Source organism: Herpailurus yagouaroundi, unplaced genomic scaffold, assembly GCF_014898765.1.
Source record: "Herpailurus yagouaroundi ecotype Mexico unplaced genomic scaffold, PumYag 198, whole genome shotgun sequence".
Lineage (NCBI taxonomy): Eukaryota > Metazoa > Chordata > Mammalia > Carnivora > Felidae > Herpailurus > Herpailurus yagouaroundi.
Window position 1 is genome coordinate 123,176 of NW_024412429.1, and position 23,565 is coordinate 146,740.

Consider the following 23,565-nt stretch of genomic DNA (forward strand, 5'->3'; position numbering starts at 1 on the left):
ATGAGCTTTAGCCAGTAATCAGGAAGAATTTTTATAAACACTTTAAGAATATTAAATCTGAAGGGCGCCTGGGTGGCTCTGTCGAGCCAGTTGAGCGTCTGACTCTTGGTTTGAGTTCAGGTCATGATCTCCCAGTTCCTGGGATTGAGCCCCACGTCGGGCTCTGTGCTGACAATGCAGAGCCTGCTTGTGATGCTCTCCCTCTTTCTGCCCCTGCCCTGCTTGTGCTGTCTCTCAAAATAAACATTTAAAAAACATGTTAAATCTGAGACCTAAATCTTGATAGAGCTAACATAAAATACATTTTATCTCCATTACATGTAATGCTGGAGCAGTTTCTTTGGTGTGAACAAGTCCGATGATATGGTGTAACCTAGGGGGTGTCATTGGTTTTGTGGCATTTTAACAACAGGATTTTCCTGTTGGCCTCCTGTTCAGAACTGGACTTACCAGAAACTCCTATGAGATACATATTTTAACATTTGCTGAGAAGTCTGTTGATCTGCCACCTGCAAGCTGAAGACCCAGGAGAGGCGGTGGTGGGGCCCTGCCTCCAAGGACCGGGAAGACGGCTGTTCCAGCTCAGCGTTTGGGCAGAGAGCAGATCCTTGTACCTTTTCTGTTTGTGGCTTCAGCAGATTGGATCACATCTGTGCTGGGAAGGGCAGCCGGCTGTACTCCGTGTACCAGTGTAAATGCTAATCTCACCCAAAAGTCCGCACAGACACCCCAAAATACTTAGCAGAATATCTGGCACCCTGTGATCTAGCCAAGTTAATATAACATTAATCATTACAATTATATAAACTAGTTGTATGTTATTTTTTGTTTCAAAGGATGTCCCATTGATATTGGGATTCTACTTTCCACTATTTAAAATTATATAGATTTGTGTGCCTGGAACTTTGTATAAGATCCTCACCTCCAAAGTTTTCTGGGGAAGTTTTCCAAATTCATGATGTCTTTTTCTCACCTTCCGGTATGAATTATTTTAACCTAGTAATTCTCTACACCTTGAATGTGGTCTCCTTTGAAGGCCTGTGTTTGAAGGAGGCTGCAGTTAATACTACCTTGTCCAGAATATGCTGGCACGTGGGTCCTTCCAGAGCTAACTCTAGTTGTTTGGGTGGCTTTTATAGATCATTTAACCACAATACCTCGCCTGAAAAAGGCAGCCTTTTAGCACTTTGGTAGATTAGAGTTTAATTTATTGTTAGCCAGGCTTTAAGTTTCTGGTGAAAAAGCTGCCATTAGGTCAAGACTTCCCTTCATACGTCAGATTCGCATTTCTGCCTGCTGCACAGAATGAAAGGGGGTTGAGAATCAGAAAATGTTAGGAATTGTGGGAAAACAGTGCTTATTACTCTTTGTATGTGTTAACTGTGACTTGACTTACACACACTGAATTGGAATGTTGTGTATATGTTTTTTGTTTAATGATGAGAAAGGGCAGAGATATTTTTCCAAAGTCTGCTCAACGGAACTGCCCAGTGGGGTTGTCCTGGCTCAGAGCTAAGCCTGTGACCAGCAGGTGCCACTCACGCCTTCATGTGTCATACACAAGCATGTTTTCTCGAATTGCAGAGATTAAAAACAGGCTATGAGGCCGACTGCAAGCCTACTTGAAAGGAATATGGACCAATTAGTGGAAAGTGTCCTTATTACCAAAATGGCTCAACTATTACCCCAATGGGTTTTTGGTTTGTTTTTTTTTTTCCCTTGCCTTTCTGTACCTAATACCTAGAAGAGCCTTTCATGGCCAAGAAAATTCATTAACTTGCTTTCTGACTCTAGATCTCCTTTCCCTCTACTTGTGCCTTTCAGAGGGTGGGATCTCCTATATCAGAATTATGTAGAACACTGGGTAAAAACTAATTCCTGGGTGCACCCGAGACATATTTTCTTAAAAAAAAATTTTTTTTTAATGTTTATTTTTGAGAGACAGACAGAGCATGAGCAGGGGGAGGGGCAGAGGGAGAGGGAGACACAATCCAAAGCAGGCTCCAGGCTCTGAGCTGTCAGCAGAGCCCGATGCGGGGCTTGAACTCACAAACTGTGAGAACATGACCTGAGTCGAAGTCAGACGCTCAGCCGACTAAGCCACCCAGGCACCCCATAAGACATTTTCCTAGTCTCAGAGCTGGACCTGTATTTTTAAGTTAAATACCCACAATTTAAAAAAACTCCCTTAACTCCTCTTCAGGCACTTTTAATCAGAAACAATCATAGGAGACATAGTAGAAGATTTATTCTAGTATTTGACCTGTAAGTGCAATTAAGAGGAGGTAGATCTGGGCTGTGTGAGGTGCCGGAGCCTAAAATCCACGGTGCGGGCTGTTGGGGAGGGACAATGAGTGTGAAGTGGGGGACACAGGAACAGACTGGAACCTGCAAAATGGGGCCATGAGGACACTTGTGTCAGTCTCACTACCTTCAGATGTCCAGCTTCAGTGATGAGGACAAGGGACTGGGCTAAACGCTCACCTGGCCCAGCAGCTGGGGAAAGCTAGAATGAGTCAGACAAGAGCTGATGGTGCTGAGCCCAGGTGCTGCCCAGGACCCCGGAGGTGGACACAAAGCAGGATGGCCATTGCCTTACATCTCTCACCTGCCAGCCCTCCAGAGTTCCCAACAGCAGGCTACACCTAAACTGGGAAGGAGCTTCAGGTTCCTTCCCAAGTTGTTGCTTGTACAGAGGAGGTGGCAGCTGTGTCCATGGACAATCTGTTGGGGGAGGCTGAAGGCAAGGTGAGCTGGAGGTACAGAACCTCCTCACAGCCTTGTTTTCTGCTCATTAGCTTGATTTCCACCAGAACAGAGGTTATGAAAATGGTTTGAAGGGAGTTTCACCCACAGGATCACTGGGGTTTGTCTGTTAACATCCTGGGGCTTATTTTCTCTCTTAGATGGGGAAGCGCTCACAGTGTGTACAGTTTGGAGGTGGTGAGTCTGGGATGTCCAAAGAAGGGAGAGGCCCTGACTGTGCAGGCCATGATCCCCCTCTGAATGGGTGCCTAGTGTCTTTGTCCTGAAGATGCTTCACCGACATGTGCTTTCTTCTACCCTCCAGGAGATCAGCTGTCCGTGTGGCTCTCCCTGGTCTGAGTGGCTCCTTGGAGTATGTAATCAACTTTGAAAAGTATTTTTCTGTAATGGGAAAACCTCCATTCAAAGCACAACATGAGGTGTGGATTGATATCCATGGGCTGATTTAGGAAGTATAGGTGATCTAGAGTGTGATCTCCTACCACTTTGTCCTCAAGCAGACCCACAACCTGTGCCTTTTCTGCAGTAAAGTTGGCTGTTGCCTTTTCTGCAGGGAGTTGGCTGTGGTCCAGGGAAGAGGTTGGACCCAGGTTCTTCAACGGAGATCCGATCTGCATCAGTCACTCTCTCAGGGGCCGCCAGATGGCAGTGTTGGCTTGCCCAGTCTAAGCCACCCTGCCATAGAAGATCTGCTCTGCAAAGAAGCAGGTTGCTGGCCTGTGCTCTGCCAGTGCACAGACTTTGCTGAGTCTGTGGGATGAACCCAGCAAAATTGGTAGGAGTCTACTAAAAGGGATAAACCAGAGGTTGGTAGGTAGTAAACTCTGCCAGAGGTCTTGTGTGTGTATGGGAGGGGGAGGAATGTTTCAGGGAGAGAGAAGGGGGGAGAAGGGTTGTGGTTTGGAGAGACAAAAATTAAAACACAGAATTCCTCTGGAAACAGATTTATGGGGTGACTGGTGAAATTTATTATGGTGACCAGGTGACTGGCTGCAGAAATGAGATTAAGACTCAGTATTCATTTCATTCTACTGATTTCTCACTCTCTGGGTTTTCTTTGTTTTCTGCCACCAGCGAGTCCTCTTGTGTCTTGTACTTCAGCAAATTCCTTTCAAATGAACATTGATGTTATGATGATCTAAGGACTCAAGTCTCTAAATGCCATTGAAATTCTTGGTTGAGGATTTTGTAAGGATGCTGATAATAGGATTTTTCTACAAATTTTTCCACTTTGTCCTCAAGCAGACTTACAAGCTTGAGGAAGCTTGATCTTTGATTAGCAAAGTTCTAAGTTCAAAGTTCTAAGTTGCTTGCTTTGAGTAGTGTTCAACTACATCCCAAGAAAATGCAAGAGAAGACTTGCTTTTCTCACATTTAACTTAACGCCTTTGACTTAAAAGGAGTTGGTCTGTACTGCTTTCATTTAGGAGTAAATGTATTTTTCTTGTGTCTCACAGGTAATCCTGCCTTTTTTCTCTTTTGTTCAGAATAGAAATCATGTAAGTCCAAGAGAGACCTGCCCTAGAGATAAAAGGAAAGTCTGTAATTATTTTATTTTTTTAAAAATTTTAATGTTTATTTATTTTTGAGAGAGAGAGTGAGCAGGGGTGGGGGAGGGATAGAAAGAGAGGGAGACACAACTCAAAGCAGGCTCCAGGCTCCACACTCTGCACCGTGCCCGACGTGGGGCTTGAACTCATGAGCTATGGGATCATGACCTGAGCCGAAGGCAGACGCTTAACTGACTGAGCTGCCCAGGTGCCCCAGAAAGTCTGTAATTATAATGACTGTATTTCCTTAACCAAAGTTTGAATCATGCTATAATGTAGACTCTGACCAAAGATTTGAATTCAGGGCTGTCTTTGAAATATTAACAGTTGTAATAGACTTGTTAGGAGTCCCTATTTGATTTTGTTTTTCTTTCTAAATATTTCTTTTTAATTATTTATGTAAAAAAATGTTTAATGTTTATTCATTTTTGAGAGAGAGAGAGAGTGAGCATCAGCGGGGAAGGGGCAGAGAGAGAGGGAGACACAGATCTGAAGCAGGCTCCAGGCTCTGAGCTTGAACTCACGAACTGCTAGATCATGACCTGAGCCAAAGTCGGATGCTTAACTGACTGAGCCGCCCAGGCACCCCTATTTTTAATTATTTCAAAAACTAAAACTGGATTCTGATTTTGTTTATGTCCTTGACTCTCTCATATTGGCAGTTTTCATTTACTATTAGAGTTGGTGGTTGAGAGCCACAGAGTGGCCTAGGAGGGAAGGGCACTGCTGACCATCCGTGTAGAGCTGCTGCTTTCCCTGTCATTTACAATGTTAAGAAAAGTCATCTACAAACACGAAGATGTTGGTTAGCTCCTCAGGAAGCCATCCTGTTGGGCCTTACCAGCTCTGTTCTTACTGCTTCCTGAGAGCATTGCTATTTACGAATTCTCTAGAACCTTGTCAGGCATGGGGAAGCCCTCCAGAAGACCTGCCAGCCATCTTGCTCCTGGACTCTGAGGCTCTGAAACCCGTACATGTCATAAAGTATTCCCCATTTGGGGTTTCCCTGTGAAGCTCCTCAGAACTTTTCCTGAAAGCTAATTACAGTGACTCTAGTGAGGCCAGCGTTTCTGAGGGGAAGATGTGGGCCTAGAGAAAGGCACAGAGGACAAGAACAGAGAGCCAGGGAGACCCTGGGTAGCGTTGAGGAGCCCGTGTGATTTGCAACAATCCTTTCTGTGGGCTCTCAAAAGAATATAAATCAGCACGGGGCCAGTATTGATATATTATGAGAGCACAGACACCAAAATCGGATTTTTCTAGGAAATCAGAATTGGCTTGTTTATGTTGTTTATTTAGGGGTGGGGTTAGGATATTTGTTCAGACACTCACTGTGTTCAATGTATCCATTATTTCAGCAGTAGTTTTCAAGATCCTACCATGTCCCAGGCACTTTCTATGTCCCATGGGGACATAGCTGTGAATAGGGATATGAAGTCCCTGCTCTCTTAAGGTACAGCTCTCTTAAGTGTCTATGAGGAACACCAAAAGTGTGAGGTAACAGAGTAGGCAGGTGTCTACTTGAGAGGGTTGTGGAGAAGGTGACATGTGAGCTGAGACTTGATAACAAGAACAAGCCAGGGATTTGAGAGTCTTGGGATGAGCTTGCAACACACATTTGTTTCCTAAACGCCAGCTGAGCACCATCTCTGTGCCAGGCCCTGGGGTCTAGCCCTGAACAGAATAGACTCCAATCTTCCTCTCAAGAAGCTTGTGTTTTAATGGGGAAAATGAGACAACCAACACAATAGAAAGTGTATCTTGCAGAGTTATAGTGTGTTGCAGTTACAAGGTGATGAGTGCTGGGGAGAAAAACAAAACAGGCAAAGGTCTTGCGGGGTCAGGGGGCAGTGCAGGTATCCGGGAAGGAGCTTCCTCCAGCTAAACAGAAAGGACACTCTACTTCTGATTCTTTCTGAGAAAGAAGCCATAGCTTGGTGATTCTTGTGTTGTGCCTCAGAAGGAGACTGAAGCCTTGACACTGAAGCCACTCCTTGGCACTGAAACCACGGCTTCTTACTGTGCCGTGCTGATAGCTGTCTTTGAGGAAAGGGCTAGAAGACGGTCTGTGTGGGGCTCATCAATTAGCAGCTCTATTGCTGGTGGTGACATGTGGCACATCTGGGTAAATAAAAACCTGGTACAAGAGAGGGTGTTTTAGTTTCAAATTCCTTAAATAACCAACAGTTGGGAAATGGTTAGACAACTTATGAAATACTCATTACATGGGATATTATCCTGTCATTAAAAGTGGTACCTATGAAGTCCTTGTATGTAACATGGCAGAATATTAGGGCAGAACACTAACTGAAAATCAACAGAATACGACATTGTTTGTGTGCCACAATTATGACTATGTGGAAAAATGAAATCGTAATACAGTAGAGAAAGCACCCCGATGAATACAATGGGATAGCCCAATATGGGTGGGTATCTTTATAGACCTCTGTAATCGACTTCTATTATTTATTTTTAATTTTAGGACAAAGCTTTGTAATTTAGAATTCTAAATTTAACAACTCCTCTTCCCATTTTTTACAAGTAATTTCCACACCCACCCAAGGGCTCAAACTCATGACCGAGACTAAGAGTCCCGTGGTCCACCTACCGAGCCAGCCAAGCACCCCACTCCTCTTCCCTTTTTGCCAAACTTCTCAAAATGTTTTATTTTAATCGTAGATGCAGTATAGTAATCAACTTAATAGGAAAAAAAATCTAGGTGGTAGCTTGGTTTGAGTTGGTGAAAAATCAGGTTGTTTGACATAGTATCTCACTTTGAACCAGCCATAATGAAGTCGATAGATATACCTGATCATCTCCTAAGCAGTAAGAAAATAAAGACTTGTTTTCATGAGCTGTGCCTCCATAAGCCACAAGTATTTTCAGGCAGTGTGTGGGGCAAGATTGGGAGGAGGGTTGCTCACTTGCTCACTGCAAAGGGCTGGTGCTGCCTACCGCATGGGAAGACTGTTGGACAGCTAGATGGGGGCTTGGGCAGAAGAACAGTCTGATTTATCTGTTGGATTGTGGAACTGAAACCCCAGGCTTTTTAGACAGATGCGCACAAAGCCTCTGGGTTGTCTGGAGAAAACCACAGAAAATTCTGACTTTCCTTGAGTTTCATGAAGGTGAACGGGGTTTTAACCTTTATGCACATTATAAAATTCTAACAAGGCAAGTAATACTGAAGGGTGTAGAATTTCCCTCAGAAAAGACTGGTGTTAGGGAAAAATGACCAATGCCTTTCTTACTCCATTGGAAGCTTGGAATAATGTCACATTCCTTCTTACAGTTTTCACGAATTGGAGGGAAGCAATTACCAGGCAAAACTTATCAGCAAGTTTGGTGTAGGTTTGGAGGTATTTTTACTTTCATCCCTTTAATAAATTTACACTGTTCCATGTCCCTCGTAATTCTATAAGAAACATAATTTTGGAATTTTGCAGTAGATAAAACCTAAGTGGCTATTCAGTGGCTCAAAATGTACAGCCGGTTTGGAGCGAGGCCCTCCTGATACTTCAGCCCTCTTATTCGGACACTTCCCATTGCTGTGGGCATGGGTGCCGATGTGTTTGTCCTAAATTAAGTAATTTCCTAGAGGGCCAGATCTTATCTTTGTTTATCATCTGAAGTGACAGCATGCTTTGGTTTATTATGAAGCACAAGCCATGTTTTTCCTTGAATTCATCCTTTTTTCCATCCATTCATCCATGTATTTTATTATGGAACATTTCAAATGGACACAAAACAAGTTGAGAGACCAGTACAGTGAAACCCTATGTGCCCCTCACCCCCTTCAATAACTACTCATGGCCAGCCTTATTTCGTTCCCTCCCACCCCCTAGATTATTTCGAAGCAAATCCCAGAAATCCTGTAACTTCATCTGTAAATGTTTCAGCCCTCTAAAAGATAATGACCATATATTAAAGTACAATCACAGTATCGCAATCATACCTTTGAAAATTAACTATGATCCTTTAATCAAATATCCAGTCTATGTTGAAATTTCCTCGATTGTCTCACAAATTTCTATTTATAGTTCATTCAAGCCTGGAGCGAAAGAAAGCAATCTCTCTCTCTCTTTGCCTTGCAATTTCATTGTCAAAGAGTGCAGGTGGTTTGTCCCGCAGAGTTCCCTGCTTTCTGAACGTTACTGATTGCATTTCTGTAGTTTCTATAAGTGTCTTTTCTTGTAAATTGGTGGATTTAGAGGCTTGATCAAATTCAGTTCAATTTTTCACTAACAGAGCAAGAGATATTTATATGAGTCTTACTAATTTGCTTAGACGAGCAAACTAGACACATTTCTGTTAAACAGCAGTGTACTGTGATAGGTACTTTTTGTGATATGATGTATACCTCACCGTATTAATGATTTTTCAGATAGGCTTCAGTTTCTGAAGCCAAAAGCCTTCATTCGATCATAGGTTTCAGACTCAGATGGCCTCCCCCTCAGGCAGGAGGATGCCTCTTTCCACATGGGGGGTGGAGAGGGTCGCCTCTTGGCTTCTGCAAGAGCAGCTGGGGGGGAGGGAGGGATGGGGATCTCATCTGCCAGGCCACTCCCCTAGGCTACAAGGTCTCAGCTTCTTCTTCAGGGCCGAGCCTTTCTGCCAAGGTTTTTGTTTTTTTGTTTTTAAATGTTTATTCATTTTTGAGAGAGAGCATGAGTGAGGATAGGGCAGAGAAAGAGGGGGACAGAGGATCCGAAGTAGGCTCTTGCTGAAAACAGCAAGCCCAATGCAGGGCTGGAACTCATGAACTGTGAGATCATGACCTGAGTCCATGTTGGATGCTCAATGGACTGAGCCACCCAGGCGCCCGTTTTTTATTTTTTTTAACGTCTGTTCATTTTTGAGAGACAGAGTGCAAGTGGGGGTTGGGCAGAGAGAGAGGGAGACACAGAATCCAAAGCAGGCTCCAGGCTCTGAGCTGTCAGCACAGAGCCTGACGCGGGGCTCGAACCCATGACTTACAACTCATGACCTGAGCCGACTGAGCCACCCAGGTACCCCTGTTTTTGTTTTGAAAAGACAGTCCACTCTATCTCATTTCCCTGCTCTGTGTTAGTAATAGAAATGTCGCTTTCTTCCTCAAATAGCAAACATCCCAGCCTCTTTGATCCACTTGTCTGCTTTGTGAGCCCTCTTACAATTCAGCCCCTGCATTCAACACCTTTATTTACATGTTTTATTCATGGGGTAATAGTAATAATGCACTGTTAGTCTCATCTCCTCTCTGCCATTATCTCGATTCTCTCTGTGTTGGGACTATTTTTGGGAGAGTGCCTCAGTGACAGCTGTGGGACACATTTAACCTGCCAGCTGAAATGTCTTACAAAATGCCCTTCATGTTCCAGCTTATGTACATGGCTCGGCCCGGGCACAAATGGCACAGGGTAAGTGTGCCCGGTACCTCTTCTGGGAGGCTCAGGTGGTCCGGATTCCCTTTTAGAAACTTCAGAGTCAGGCTATTCGTAGTGATGACTCCTCATGCTCCAGCTGCCATGCCTGCTCCCTGCTGGCAGCGGGGACTCCGATCCCTGACTCCTTAAAAGGAAAGGTCTTGAGAAATGCTGCCCTGAGTCAGACTGTGGGCCGCACAGGCAGGAGCTTCTCTCTGAGAGTGGTGCCAGGGGAACGGCTCGTGGGGGCAAGAGGGTGTCCTCCAAGAGCATGGCCTCAAAATAGCCCGGCTGTCCTGAGCTTCCCCTGATAGCCTGCCATGAATCAAATACCCACAATCTATGCAAAGCTGTTGGAAACCTATTTATATTTTCTGTTTGTGCCACATGAAGAGCAGTTGGATTGAAACTATCTTTCCCGAGGTGTTTTGTTCCCCCTTGTTTCCCTAAAACTGAAGTTGTGTCACCTCTGTGACCAGGGATCACATGGAACGTGACGAGTCACATCGATTTGTGAATGTGCCAGGGAAGGTGCAGCTAACATCGAGGGTGTTACGGACACCTTCCATTGGTGTATTGTAGGGACCACAAGTTGCCTATGAGACATCAGTATGTGGGCAGAAACCAAACATCTTGCTTTTGGGAGTAGATTCCATCTCAAAGAATTGTCCAGAAAAGGAAAAGCTTGTTTATCCCAGTTTCCTTCATGACTACCCTCCAAAATCAGCTTCTATAGGGATGATATTCCAGGCAAATGTGGCCGATGGCCTGGGCAAGGCTACAGCCACCCCCCCCCTTTCTCTACTGGGCTACAGCTGTGACAAATGCATGTGCCAGGAGGTCAAATTAGGGAGGACTTCAGGAAAAGTTCTAGGTTGGAAGCGAATTTATATGGATTTCCATCCAGAAAGAGAGCTGGGCTAACTCAGCAGCCTGGCTGGGTCTGGCCCCCAAGAGGAACTCACAATGTCCATTGAGCCCCTGGGTGTTTACAAGCTATCAGGTTAGAGTGGGTGTCCAGGCAATATTTGGGAAAATCTAACAGAAATTGGGCATTTACATGAAATAGGGCCCAAGGATTAAGGAGACTTGTATGTTCACAGGACAGTAGTGGGGTCAGTCCTGGAGCTCCTCTCAGGTTTGTACCTCCACCGGCCCCTCATGTGCTTGCCAGAGCAAGCCCTTGGAATTGTGGTCCAGCCACACGCACATTGTGGTGCCCTCTCCCACACTCACTTTTCTGGCAACACATGCTGCTTATTGTTGCCCAGAGACACCTGCAGGTTCCTGGATGTAGGCTCTGGGGTCCAATCCCATTACTTCCAAGCCGTGTGTGTCCTCTGGAGAAGTATTCGACAAGGGAAAGCTGTGGTTTCCTCACCCATGAAGGAGGGTACTATCAGTACTTCCTCCCAGTGCAGAGTAAATGTGTGTGAGTGCACAGCCCAGAGCCTGACACGTAGTACCTCCTCAGGAAATTGGCCTTGATGGTAGTCCTGCTCTTCAGAGGGGACTACCACACACTCTTCTCCCACCTGCCTGGAAACTCTTAATTACCCTTCAGAGCCTTTGATTTTTGGCTCAAGAGTACCTCAGGGAAGCCATCTCTGACTCCCACCTGCCCTCCACCCCCACCTCCTAATTCACTGTCCTCTCTCCTCTTGTGCAGATTCTCTGCCGAGGGTAACTCCTCACTTGCTGTCCACCATCATCCCAGAAGGCAGAGACCTCACCCGCTTTGCACTCCTGGCTCCAGACCCATGTCCACCATTATTGCTTAATAAATATTGTTAAACTGGTTAATCATGTCAGTTGAGTAGTTTTTTTTTTCTTGATGTTTATTTATTTTTGAAAGACAGAGTGTGAGCAGGGGAAGGGAGGAGAGAGAGGAAGACACAGAATCCGAAGCAGGCTCCAGACTCAGAGCCTGATGCCGGGCTTGAACTCACAAACGGTAAGACCATGACCTGAGCTGAATTGGGACGCTTCACCGACTGAGCCAGCCAAGTGCCCCTAGTGGTTTCTTGATAAAACTCTGGTTGGCAACTATAAATGTCTTTGATTCTTGAAAAATGTGTTGTAACTAAATCTAGTTTTGTAGGAAAACCCTACCCAACACAGGGTGGATCAGTGGGGGTGGAGTGGAAAAGATGAAAAGAATTCTTGGTGGTAGAAAGTTTGAGGAACCACTGAGCTAGCATCTCCTCCCATCCCAGCAGGAGCTTGATCTCCAAATTAAGCATTTGTTTCTGAGCTTAGGAGGCAGCAGCTGCCACAGAAGGTTAGGATACAATGCTTTGCAGCTGACCAGTACCCTTCCTGAATTGGCTTCTCCCTCCACTAGGCCAGGCGTGCACTCCTGTTGGCTTTCTCTGGGCTGGCTTCCAGCCCCTGGCCACTCCCTAAGGTCCCTTGGGGTCACTTCGCTACCTACAGCCCTGCGATTTGGGACCAGCTCCTGTCACCTTCTGTTTAGCAGTTAAAATTCCATACGTGCAAAATTGAGGAAATGACCCAGTATGAAATGTTGGCTGTTTTCAGACCCCAAAACTTTCTTTTCAGTTAGTTGGTGTTTAATAACCTTGTATTTGAACTAAAATTATAAAATCCTAGTCCTGGATCCCTATCTTTCAGCATCTCATAAAATCAGTTTTCCCAAGCACATGGCTTTTAAAGTTTTATCTACTACGTGTAAATGACCATTTTGCGTACTAGTTCACTGGATGATAAGATTCACACACACACTTCTATGAAAAAAACCCACTTGCTTGGAATCCATCTTTCTATTTCCAGTCCTAAAAGAGTCCAAGGAGTTATTGAAACCATTTTCTCTTCCCTGTCTCCATCGCTACTTAGTTCCTAGTGCAGGCTCTGCTTGTATTGAACCTGGATGACTCCAGTAGTCTCCTCACCAACTTCCTGGCCTTCACGTCTTTGCCTCACCCCTCTGTGCCCTACAGGGCAACAGGTATGATCTTCCTAAAATGCAAATCTGACCATGCCACTTTCCTCCTTGAAATTCTTCATGGCTTTTGTTTTTACTCACTTAAAAACATTTACATACAATAAAATTAACTCTTTTTAGGTGCATTTGTATGTGTTTTGACAAATGCATACCATTAGTAACCAGCACCACAACCAAGATCGACAAGAGTTGCTTCTCCTCACAAAAATCAACCCCCAGCCCTTGGCAACCACAGATCTATTTTCTGTTCTTTTAATTTCTCCCTTTCCAGCATATCTCTTAAACAGAATCATACAGTATGTAGCCTTTTAAAAAATACCTTTTTATTTTGAGGTACTTCTAGATTGATAGGTAGTTGAAAGAAACAGCACAGAGAGATGCGTCACCCTATTTCTTTCAATGACGACAATTTGCAACCAGGATGTGCACTGATGCAGTCAAGAAACAGAAATTTCCATCACTACAAGGATCTCTCCTTTTGCCCTTTTATACCCTCCTCCTCCCCCTTTCCTTAAACCCCTGGAAACTGCTATTCTGTCCTTTATTTCTCTAATGTTGTAATTTCAAGAATGTTATATAGATGGAATCATACAGGATGTAAACTTTTGGAATTGAATTAAAAAAAATATTTTATTTTTGAGAGAGAGTATGCACGTGAGTAGGGGACAGGGAGGGGCAGAGAGAGAGGGGGACAGAGGATTGGAGAGAGAGGGGAACAGAGGATCGGAAGCAGGCTCTGTGCTGATAGCAGAAAGCCCGAAGTGGGGCTTGAACTCATGGACCATGAGATCATGACCTGAGCCAAAGCTGGACACTTAACCAATGGAGCCATGCAGGTGCCCCATGGGATTGACTTTTTTTACTCAGTCTAATTCTCTGGAGATTCATCCAAGTTATTGCATGTATCTGTAGTTTGTTTCTTGTTATTGCTGAATAGGATTCCATGTTGTAGATGTTCACAGATGTGTCTGTCCCTCTGCCAACCCCACACAGTCTTGATTATTGTAGCTATCTAATAAGTCTAAAATTGAGGAGGCTGATTTCACCTACTTTATTCCTCTTTTTCTGAGTTGTTTCAGTTATTTTAATTATTTTAGTTCCTCTGTCTTTCCATATAAAGTTTGGAATTTTCTCGTCTATCTTCATTAGAAAATCTTGTTGGGATTTTGGTAGGAATTGTGTTAAAGCTGTATATCAATTTGGGGAGTATTGACATCCTTACTATGTTGAATAGTAATCCAATCCGTGAACACATATGTCTCTACTTAGACCATATTTGATTTCTTTCATCAGTGTGGTGTAGTTTTCAGCATACAAGCTCTGTACATGTTTTGTTAGATTTACACCTAAGTATATAATTTTTTAAAAGTGATTGTAAATGGTACCATATTTTTACTTTTGGTGTCCATGAATTCATAGCTAATGTATAGAACCATAATTGGTTTCTTTATATTTGTCTTGTATCTGGCAACCTTACTGAATTCCAAGAATAGTTTTAGGTGTTTCTTTTTGTAGGTTCCTTCGGACTTTCTGTGTCTGTAAGTACAGACAGTTTCATTTCTACCTTTTCAACCTGTATTCATTTCATTTCCTTTTCTGGCTTTATTGCACTGGCTAGAACTACCAGCACTATGTTGAGTAAGAGTAGTGAAAACAAATATTCTTGCCTTATTCCTAATCTTAGGGGGAAAGCATTTAGTCTTTCATCATGAAGTATAATGTTAACTGTAGGTTTTTTGTAGATGTTCTCTATAAAGTGGAGGAAGACCCCCTCTATTTTTATTTTTCTGAGACTTTTTAATCATGAATGGATACTGGATGTTGTCAAATCTTTTTTCACATCAATTGATATGACCATATGACTTTTCTTCTTAACCTTTTAATTTTGTGAATTATTTCAAAATAAAATTAATATTGGGGTGCCTGGGTGGCTCAGTTGGTTAAGCGTCTGACTTTGGTCCAGGTCATGATCTCATGGTTTGTGAGTTCGAGCCCTGCGTCAGGCTCTGTGCTGACAGCTTGGAGCCTGGAGCTTGCTTCAGATTCTGTGTCTCCCTCTCTCTGCTCCTCCCCAGCTTGCACGCACACGCTCTCTCTCTCTTTGTCAAAAATAAATAAAAAACTTAAAAAAAAATTAAAATTAATACAATTTCATATAATTGATATAATTTAAATTATATTTAGAAATTATTTTTTAAATTATTGCTGAGTAGGATTCCATGTTGTAGATGTTAACAGTTTGTGTCTATCCCTCTGCCAACCCCACAAAGTCTCTATTATTGTAGTATCTAATAAGTCTAAAAATGAGTATATTTAAAAATTATTTATTTTTGAATATTGAACAGCTTTACATTTGTGGAATAACCCTCACGTGGTCATGGTGTATAATTCGTTTTTTTGTATTGTGGAATTCTATTTGGTAATATTTTGTTAAGGATTTTTGCACCTATATTCATGAGGGATATTTGTCGACAAATTTCTTTCTTTCTTTCTTTCTTTCTTTCTTTGTACTGTCTTTGTTTTTGAATAAGGAAAATACTAGATTCATAAAATTAATTGGGAAGTGTTCCACCTCTCCTATTTTCTGGAAGAAATTTTATAGAATTTGTGTTAATTCTTCTTTAAACATTTGGTAGAATTATCCAATAAAACCATCCGAGGCTGGAGATTTCTTTGGGGAGTTTTAAAATTACAAATTCAATATTAAGAGTTATAGGACTGTTCAAATGATCTATTTCATATTGAATGAGTTGTGGGAGACTGGATTTTTTAAGAATTAGTCTATTTCATCTGAATTGTCATATTTATGTGTGCAGAGTTGTCCACAGTGTTCCCCTATGTTCCGTTTGATGTCTGATATCTTTAGTGATATTTCCTGTTTCATTCTTGATATTGGTAATTTGTGTCTTCTCTCTCTTTGTCTCTCTGTCTCTCTCCTCCCCTCTCCATTTTGCTGAGGTTTGGCAATTTTATTGATCTTTTCAAAGGAGTTTCTGTTTTTTTCCCAATGTTTATTTATTTTTAAGAGACAGAGAGAGACAGAGAGAGACAGAGCTTGAGTAGGGAGAGGCAGAGAGAGGGGGAGACACAGAGTCCAAAGCAGGTTCCAGGCTCTGAGCTGTCAGCACAGAGCCTGAAGCGGGGCTTGAAACCACAAACCATGAGATCATGACCTGAGCTGAAGTTGGAAGCTTAACCAACTGTGCCACCCATGTACCCCAAAGTAGTTTCTGTTTTAATATTTTTCTAATATTTTAAATTACATTGATTTCTGCTCTTTATTATTATCTTCTTTCTGCTTTTCTTGCTTTGTGTTTCTTTTGCTCTTTTCTAGGTTCTTGGAGTGGAAGCTTAGGTTATTGATTTGAGACATACAGAATGTGTTCTCCAACCATAGTAGACTCAAACTAGAAGTCAATGACAGAAAACATAAAAATAACAGGAAAATCTCATCTATGAAGCCTCAAGGAAAATAAAACAAATACACTGAACTAAAGAAAAATGATGTATAGCATATCATATATTTGTGTATGTTTCTAATTCTTTTAAATTTATTGAGGTCTTTTCTTTTCTTTCTTTCCTTTTTCCTCCAAGATATCTTGGTATATCTTTTGCGGGCACCTGAAAACATGTATTCTGTTGTTGTTAGGACTGCCATATAAATACTGATTAAAACTTATTGGTTGGTTTATCAGTTGCTGAGAGAGGGATGTTCTCATCTCCAACTATAATTGTGGATTTGCCTATTTCTTTTTCAGTTCTAAAAGTTTTTGAATCACATATTTTGAAGCTGTGTTGTTTGGTGTGTGCAAATTTAGGATTGTTGTGTCTTCTTGGTGGACTTGTCCTGTTACCATTACATAATGACTTATTTGGGCTCTTGTAATTTTCTTTGCTCTAAAGTTTACTTTATTTAATAGTAATATAACCACTTCTGCTTTCCTTTGATTAATATTTGCACAATATCTATTTTTCCACCCTTTTACTTTCTGCCTATTTCATTATATTTGAAGTGGGTTTCTTCTAAAGAGCACAATGTTGGGTCACTGCTTTTTAATCCTCTTTACCAATCTTTCTTTTAATTGGAATGTTTAGACAATTTACAAGTAAATAAATTGTTGATGTTAGGGCATAAGTTGACATTTTATTTTTTATTTTCTGTTTGTTCTCTCTGTGTTTTGTCTCTGTTTTCTTTTTCTTACTTTTTTGTAGATTACCTTTTTTTTTTTACAATTCGATTTTAATTAATCTATATTGTTTTAAATTAAGAGTGTCTCTTTGTATACTCTTTCTATATTTTATATATATATATATATATATATATATATATATATAGTGACCCAAGATTCCTTCTTTTCTTAGTTCCTACCTGTTTAGAGAACTTTCCTTAGCCATTATTTTAGGGTAGGTCAAGCTGGCAATGAGTTCTCTTACTGGTCCTTCATCTGAGCATGTCTTTATTTCTCCTTCATATTATCTCTGGATATGTGATTCTTGACTGACAGTTCTTTTCTTTCAGAAATTGAAAAATGTTGTGTCACTTCCTTGATGAGAGATGAGAAATCTACTGTCATTTGAACTGTTTTCCCCGATAGGTAAAGTCTCATTTCTCTTGCTGCTTTCTACATTTTTTCCTTGTTTTTAATTTTTAGAAGTTTAGCTATGATGTGTCTTGGCATGGATTTCTTTGGGTTTATCCTGTTTGGGGTTCACTTAACTTTTTGAATGTATAGATTTATATCTCTTGCTAAATTTGGGAAATAGTCATCATCCTCATCCTCATTCAATACTTTTATGTCCTACCCTCTTTCTTCTCCTTCTTTGAGACTCCAGTGACATGAATGTTAGATCTTTGGTTATGGTCCTGTAGGTCCCTAAGGCTCTGTTCCTTTTTTCTTTCTTTTTTCCTTATTTTCTTTCTGTTGTTCAGATTGGATAATTTCTATTTTTCTATCTTCTTATTCTTATTCTTTCCTCTCTCCCCTCCTTTCTGCTCTTGGGTCCATTCATTGAATTTTTTATTCCTTTAATGTATTTTTTCAGTTCTAAGATTTCCTTTGATTCTTCTTATATATTCTTTTTTTGGCTGATATTTTGTATTTTTTCCATTTATTTTCAGTGTGTTTATATTTCTTGTTGCAGCATTTTTAAAAAATGTTCATTTATTTATTGTGGGGGGTGCAGAGAGAGAGAGCGAGAGAATCCCAAGCATGCTCCACACTGTCAGTGCAAAGCCCAATGTGGGGCTTGATCTCACAAACTGTGAGCTAATGACCTGAGCCAAAATCAAGAGTTGGATTCTTAAGCCACCCAGATGCGCCTGCTGAAGGATTTTTATGATTTAAAATTGTTGCCAGATGATTCTAACATCTCTGTCAGTGTTAGAAACAAATCCTTGTCGTTTCACTATCTCACCAACATGTGATATTGTCACACTTTTTTTTTAAAGCCATTCTGCTAAGTGTGTAGTGGTATCACATTGTGGTTTTAATTCGCATTTCACTGATGACTAATAACGTTGGAAATCTTTTGCTCATTTTTTATAATGAGTTGATTATTTTCTTATCGCTGCATCTTCATTAGTTTTTAAAAAGCTCCCTAGCATTTAGAACAATACTTGGCATGGCATATGGGGTCTTATTTAACATGACCCTGTTTGTATTTCCAACTTCATCTTCCAATTTAGTATTGCTCTGATGGCCTCACTCATGATTGAAAAAAGTATAATATCACAGTAGACCTCCTTGTTATTCCCACTCCCAAATCTATAACCCTATCTACACCTGTCCTTCTTTATTCCATCCTGATGTAATTCAAGAAGTGTCTGTCCTCCTAACAAAGATCAATTCTTTTACAAGAGTGTTTGATCCCATCCCCTCTCACATTGTTTAGGACTTTCCTTCCATTATTCCCTTTTCTCTCATGTACTATTGATCTTTCATCAGCACCTAACTGATCATTCCTACCAGTAAACCAATGTGCTCTTGTATCCTCCATCATAAAGAAACAAGAGAACCTCTCTTGTCCCCTAATTCCCTTCCAGCTACTATTTCTTTGATCCTCTTTATACTCAAATTTCTCAAAAGCATTTTCTATAAACGCTGGCCCCACTTCTTCCCTTCCTGTTCCCTCTCTCCTGCCCTCTGATCCACTGAAGTGCTCTTGTCAAGGCACCACTGATCTACTTGGGCAAAATCTAGTGAAGAATTCTCCTACTTGACCACTGCCTTCTGTTTTGAAGCAGTCTCTTCTCTTAGCTTTGGTGATGCCGTATTCCCTAGTGTTTTCTCTTCTTTCACTAGCTGCTCCTTGGATTCCTGTGTACTTTCTCCTTTTCTCTCTGTCTTCTGGTTGTGGATGTGTCTCAGAGCTCATAAGGCCACTCTTGAAGAAACTTGAAAACACTTGGCTTTTGTGATATAATTTTTAAAGTGATATTACACTACATGATGTCTTTTCATTGAAAAGAAGTCCACATTTATATGATGAGTTAAAATTCTACTAACCACCCACATACAGCCCTATTCCCCCAGGACCTACTGTATCCCAGTATCTGCGGCCTCTCCAGTCATTCTGTGTCCCCAGGGCCCCAGGCTGCCCAGACTCCTCTCCCTTCCCAGATGAGACATTTCCATGCTGACAGAAAATCTCTCAGCTCTGCAGGTATCAGCTTTTACCTCTCTCAGCTACTTTGGGTGAATGTTCTTTTTCACAGCCAACAGATTATGTTGTTCCTAGTAATTAGCACCATCTGCAATCATTTGTTCATTCCACATGAAGATAACCAGTCTCCTCCATTAGAACAAACCCCTTGGAGGCAGCACCTCTGTCCCAGTGCTTGGAACAAACAGTGCACATGAGAGCAATGCAGTAACAACTCCCGTGAAGCCAGGAGTTGTGTGTATGCAAATTCAGATTTACATACACAGAGGCTACATGTATACATACTCACGAATACAGGCAACCCTCAGTTCTCATCGATGCTGTGTTTGTGTGTTTGCCTACTTGCTAAGCTTTATTTGTAGCCCCATAACCAACACTTGCATGTTTTCGTGGCTGCAAGTGGATGTGAACAGAACTGGTGAGAGTGAGTCACCTGCACATACTCCCAGCTGGGAAGGAACCAGGCGATACTCTTCAACTCTCACTGGAAAGAGGCATCCTTTTGCCACCTAGTTAGTCTCATGTTTTCATATTTTTGTGCTTTTTGTTGGCGATTTTGCCATTTAAAGTGGCCCCCAAGCCTAGTGCTGAAGTGCTGTCTACGGTTCCTAAGTACAAAAAGGCTGTGATGTGCCTCATGGAAAAAATACACTTGCTAGATGGTTTATCCAGGCCTGAGTTCGAGGTCTGCTGATTGTGAGCTCAACATTCACGAGTCAACAATAAATATTAAATAAGGTTTCTTGAACAGAAATGCACCTAAAACAGGGTTATGTATTGATTAGTTGTTGACAATGTGACCAGAGGCTCCCAGGAACCTAACCATGTATTTCCTCCAGGGACAATGACTTAGTCTTCAGTAACTCAGGGTTTGTGTTGACTTTATAGAACATAATTACTGCAAATAAGAAGACTCGATGGGAAATATCTATCTATCTATCTATCTCCAGTTTGCTTCCCTCAATTATCAGTTGAGGGGGATGTTGGAAAAAATGTATGTACTTGTGTATGTTTGTATTTTGTCTGTTTCTTATGAATTGACTGCTTATTTTCTTTGTTCATTTTTCTTTTGTCTTCTTCCTATCAATGTAAATAATTTATATGTCATGCATATTAATTCTTTAAAAAAACTTTTTTTTAAACATTTATTTATTTTTGAGACAGAGAGAGACAGAGCATGAACGGGGGAGGGTCAGAGAGAGAGGGAGACACAGAATCTGAAACAGGCTCCAGGCTCCGAGCTGTCAGCACAGAGCCCGATGCGGGGCTCGAACTCATGGACCGCGAGATCATGACCTGAGCCGAAGTTGGCCGCTTAACCGACTGAGCCACCCAGGTGCTCCTTAATTCTTTATCTCGTACAAGCTTTGCAAATATTGCATTCCCGTTGCCATTCTTTAAACTTCACTTTTGTGGTCTTTTCACAGAGGGAAGTTTTAAATGTTTAGAAGATCAAATCTGCCCGTCTTTTCCTTTGTAGCTTCTGGGTTTGTTTTTTTCATAGAAAGGACTTCTTCAATCTATATTAATAAAATAGAATTCTCTATTTTCTATGTTTTTTTTTTCAACGTTTTTTATTTATTTTTGGGACAGAGAGAGACAGAGCATGAACGGGGGAGGGGCAGAGAGAGAGGGAGACACAGAATCGGAAACAGGCTCCAGGCTCTGAGCCATCAGCCCAGAGCCTGACGCGGGGCTCGAACTCCCGGACCGCGAGATCGTGACCTGGCTGAAGTCGGACGCTTAACCGACTGCGCCACCCAGGCGCCCCCTATTTTCTATGTTTTTAAAGGAAGGGAGCCTTCTACTTTATCGGGGATATTTTCAGCATTTTAAGGTGGGGAGCTGCTGAACTAGCAGCTGCTCAGACTCTTTTCTTCCTTCTTTTCTTAGACTTATTCTCAGTTCATGCCTCATGACCAGAATTGATTGATCGCCTCCCAAGTGAAGAGCCTCTGCCTGCACGTCTTACTGCACCCACTTCCTCTCTCAGCACTGCTCCCCCAAATGCTGGTCTGTCTCTGGTAGGTTCTGGCTCTGCCCCTCCCCACCTCAGTGCTCTGTTTCTCTGTCTCTCAAAACAAATAAACTTAAAAAAGTTATATATAAGTACAGACTAAAGACCATACTTTAAGTAAGAACTTAATGGCCAAGTCTGCCATGGGGCTTGAACTCAAACCATGAGATCATGACCTGAGCCCAAGTCAGATGCCCAATGAACTGAGCCACCTAGGTGCCCCTGGCCAAAGCCTTTTTAAAAACCTCTGAAGAGAATGGAAGAATGGACAGTCCTGACTTCACCAAGATGGGTGTCTGCTTCTTTTCTACAGCTCCTGCTGTCCTTGAACTCCCTCCTGGCTGTGTGACAGTTCCTCACGCAGACACCAGGCTGTAGCCAACTGAGCAGCGGGAGCTTGGAGCCTGGCTCTATATCTTCAGGCGTCTGATCATTTCACGTAAGAGAGGCACCCTGCCAATGTCTGCGAGGCTGGACATGTATGGCAGGATCATCCGCCAGAGTGAGACAGAGCCTTTTCTGCCCCTTCTGCCTGGCCAAGGGGCCTTGAGGCTGAAACAGGTCTCCCCACATTTGTGCTGGACTGACCCGCTGCCCTTGGGCCTTTGTTGGGTAGGCAGTTAATGTGTACAGGCTATCTCCTGCTTCCAACCCCTCGGCATTTTTGTCCTCTATCCCAGCAAATCTGAGGGCGGGTAGAAAAGAACTTGCAAACTCTTAGAAGAGTCTTTGTTTCAAGGGAGGAGCAGCTTAGAGATGTACGGCCCTGCAAAAATGAAACCAAGTGAGCAAAACTCAACCCAAAAGTCATCAACATTCAAAATAATACCAGAGCATGATAGTCTTTTTTTCCAGATATTAGCTGTGCTCTATTTTCTGTGGTGAAGACCCCCAAATCTCTCTCCAGTGGAAGAAACCTTCATTTCTTCCAGCCTCAACAGACCCTATATCCAGAACTGTTTGCCATTTTTCAGATTCTTTAAAAGACTTAATTTGTTTGAAGGGAAAAAGATTTTCCTAAAGAATCTGGCTACTAAGGACCTAATTCAGTGCCATGATTTTCTGGCAATCCAGATATTCACAGACATGGTCATGGCGATGATGAAGGCAAAGAAAGGGCTTAAAGGTAAGAGGAGAGAGATGCTTTCTCCCTCTCCTTCTGGGGATCTCTGAGCCCTCACCCCTCACCCCTCCAGTAGGCTGTGGGTTTGGTGCTGCAGCCTAGGTGGCTTCACCACCTGGATGCTTCTGGAAGCTGACATGTTCTCTTTCTGTGGTGTGTGGGTTAGCCAACTACTTCCAAATACAGGTGGCCCTTGAACCAAGTGGGGTTAGGGTAGACCATGCCCTGTGTAATCAAATATCTGTGTATCACTTTTGATTTCCCAAAAACTTAACTACTTAGTAGCATACTGTTGACTGGAAGACTTGCTGATAATATAAAGAGTCAATTAACACATATTTTATATGTCATATGTATTATACACTGTATTCTTACAATAAAGTAAGCTAGAGAAAGGAAGATCTTATTAAAATCATAGGGAAGAAAAAATACATTTATAGTACTGTGTTGTATTGATCAACAAAAATTCATGTATAAGGGACCTGTGCATTTCAAACCCGTGTTGCTCAACGGTCAGCTGTGTTCAGTTTTGTGTTGAGCCTTCTGTCCGGAGCCCTTGCTGGTCTCCCAGGCTGCTGTGCCTCATATTGGGAAGAACCACACGCTTCTCCTTTGCTGTTGTCCGTAGTGAGGGTTCTGAGAGCCTGGGCTGAAAAGGCAGTGTGGCTCCCTCTCACCTGGCAGAGAGCTGTGTCTAGGGCCATCCCGGGAAGCAAGGCCCACTGAGAGCAGGCTGGAAACTGGGCGTCCTCTCCCAGCAGGGACCCCATGGGCCTGTGGGACACTGTGCATGTGTAGCTTGCTTAGAAGACAGGGAAGGAGGGGCGTTGGCTTAGGTGTCCCAGGGACTCACTCCTCTATTAAGGTGCCACATTATGTGCTCCTCATTTCTTCTGGCCTCTGAAATACCATCTCCTCACTACCCTCATAGCTGGCTTGGTCGATACCTGGGCCATTATTCACATGTTTGTTGGTTATAATCTTGTCCCCTTACCAACTGTAACCAGGAGGGCAGGGCTTCATCTGTCTTGCTTGCTTATTGCCTGCCATTCAGGGTGTTTGGCAAATGCTTGTTG

The 23,565-nt window shown here is 42.4% G+C and overlaps 2 long non-coding RNA genes across 3 annotated transcripts; both read left to right on the forward strand.

The window, feature by feature from the left end:
• The first annotated feature begins 2,028 nt into the window (after positions 1 to 2,028).
• On the forward strand, positions 2,029 to 11,529 carry LOC121013161 (uncharacterized). The gene is made up of 4 exons (XR_005782537.1): positions 2,029 to 3,118; positions 3,320 to 3,541; positions 4,254 to 4,265; positions 11,391 to 11,529. It is a non-coding gene; the product is annotated as an uncharacterized LOC121013161 (long non-coding RNA).
• Positions 11,530 to 13,488: 1,959 nt separating this feature from the next.
• On the forward strand, positions 13,489 to 21,458 carry LOC121013160 (uncharacterized). Of its 2 annotated transcripts, none has more exons than XR_005782536.1 (2): positions 13,489 to 14,224; positions 21,243 to 21,458. It is a non-coding gene; the product is annotated as an uncharacterized LOC121013160 (long non-coding RNA). The 2 variants fall into 2 exon arrangements; XR_005782535.1 differs by lacking the exon at positions 13,489 to 14,224 and adding an exon at positions 17,203 to 17,281.
• Positions 21,459 to 23,565: the final 2,107 nt, after the last annotated feature.